Source organism: Penaeus japonicus, unplaced genomic scaffold, assembly GCF_977035675.1.
Source record: "Penaeus japonicus unplaced genomic scaffold, GWHDUDI00000001_assembly GWHDUDI00000012, whole genome shotgun sequence".
NCBI lineage: Eukaryota > Metazoa > Arthropoda > Malacostraca > Decapoda > Penaeidae > Penaeus > Penaeus japonicus.
In genome coordinates, this window is record NW_028234414.1 from 38766764 (window position 1) to 38769263 (window position 2500).

A 2500-nucleotide genomic window follows, 5' to 3' on the forward strand; every position below is an offset into this window, starting at 1 on the left:
AACAAACTCTGCAGCTGGGCCAGATGAAATCCCAGCAATCATTTTAAAATACTGCAAAGAAACCATAGCAAAGCCACTGGTAACTTTGTGGAGGAAATCTTTGGACATGGGGATTATCCCCAATTTACTGAAAGAGGGTACTATAATTCCAATATATAAAGGTGGAAACATAGGTCAGGCCAAAAATTATAGACCAGTAGCACTAACATCTTATATAACAAAAATATTTGAAAGGGTAGTGAGGAAAAAAAATGTTCAGTTTTTAGAAAAAGAAAACAAGATAAACCCTGGGCAACATGGATCCAGAAGTGGTAGATCTTGTTTATCACAGATCCTGACACACTTCGAGCACATAATAAGGGACCTAACTTAAAATAGAGAAGTTGATGTAATATATCTAGACTTTGCAAAAGCTTTCGACAAAGTAGATCATGGCATTTTGCTGCATAAGATTAAAGACCTTGGAATCGGCGGGAAAGTTGGAAGATGGATTTACAATTTCCTAATAAATCGTAAACAAAAAGTACAAATTAATGGGCTTTACTCGAATGAAACGATTATTATGAGTGGGGTGCCACAAGGGTCCGTTCTTGGGCCCTTGTTATTCCTTATTATGATTGGTGACATTGATGATGGTGTGAAGCACTCAAGAGTAACATCATTTGCAGATGATACAAGAATAAGTACACCCATAGATATACAAGATAATGAAAACAAACTTAACGAGGATCTACATACCATCTGTAAGTGGGCATATGATAATAATATGAAATTCAATGCAGATAAATTTGAAATTATAAGATATAGTCCAACTGGAAATTTAAGAGCAAGATCATATTTTGTTGACGATGTGAAGATTGAGGAGAAAAGAGTAGTAAAAGATCTAGGACTCTATATGAGTAATGACATGAGTTTCAGTCACCATATAGAGCAGATTGTCAATAAAGGAAAAGTTATGAGTGGATGGGTAATGAGGACTTTTAACACAAGAGACCCAGAACACCTTTTACCACTATGGAAAACATTAGTGACCACAAGATTAGAATACCAGTGCCAAGTACGGAGCCCAAATCTTATAAAAGATATAATGATAGAACAAGTCCAAAGAATCTTTACACGTAAGTTAGATAATACGATGGATCTAAACTATTGGGAAAGACTAAAAAAAAAAACGAAGACTGTACTCACTACAAAGGCGGAGAGAGAGATACTTCATTATATATGTGTGGAAAATTATTGAAAACTTAACACCAAATCCAAGACCTGTTGAAGGAGGGGGAATTCAGGTAAGACATTCCCCCAGGCAGGGAAGAACATGCTATCGCACTGGGATAAGTGCACAAACATGCCTGTTAAGAAAAATGCAAAAACAAAGTTTCCTAATAAACGGACCTAAATTGTTTAATAGCATACCAAAGGATATAAGAAACTTAAATCAGTGTAGTGTAGAAGTGTTTAAAAGAAAACTAGATAAATGGCTACATTCAGTACCAGATGAACCACCAACATGTGGTAGTGAAAGAACGAGGGCTGAATCAAATTCCATCCCTCATCAAATTCAGTTGCTGGCAACTCACAAAAAACGGACGGTCCCCTAGGATAGCCCTGGCATGAGCTAATAACAAGGCTCAAGCTGTAACTACCACCAAGTAACCAAGTAAGTATATATGTATATGTATATATATATATATATATATATATATATATATATATATATATATGTATGTATATATAGATGTGCATATATATATATATATATATATATATATATATATATATATATATATACATACATATATATACATATATATGTATATATATATATATATATATTTATGTGTGTGTGTGTGTGTATACACATACACAGACATACACACACACACACACACACACATATTATATATATATATATATATATATATAATATATATATATACATATATATAGTATATACATATATATATAGTATATGTATATATATATATACATATACATATATATGTGTGTATATGTATATATATTTATATATACATATATATGTATATATGTATATATATATATATATATTTATATATACATATACATATATAGATATAGATATACATATATATATATATATATATATATATATATATATTTATTTATATATATATGTATACATATATATATATGTTTATATATACTTATATATGTATATATATATGGATATATATATGTGTATATATATATATGTATGTATGTATATGCATGTGTATATATACATATACATATATATATATATATATATATATATATATATATATATATATATGTATATATGTATAATATGTATATATATATATATACATAAACATATATATGTATATATACATATAAGTATATGGATATATATGTATATATACATATATATCTATATATTTATATGTATATATATATATATATATATATATATATATATATATATATATATATACATATATATATGTGTGTGTGTGTGTGT

General features: G+C 28.2%; 1 protein-coding gene across 1 annotated transcript in view; it reads right to left on the bottom strand.

Moving 5' to 3' along the window:
• Nucleotides 1–2458: 2458 nt before the first annotated feature.
• Nucleotides 2459–2500, bottom strand: part of LOC122262946 (uncharacterized) — a 6603-nt gene continuing 6561 nt past the window's right edge. The window contains exon 4 of the mRNA XM_086542236.1: nucleotides 2459–2500. This exon is cut by the window's right edge and continues 283 nt beyond it. The gene's annotated coding sequence lies outside the window, so the exon portion shown is untranslated.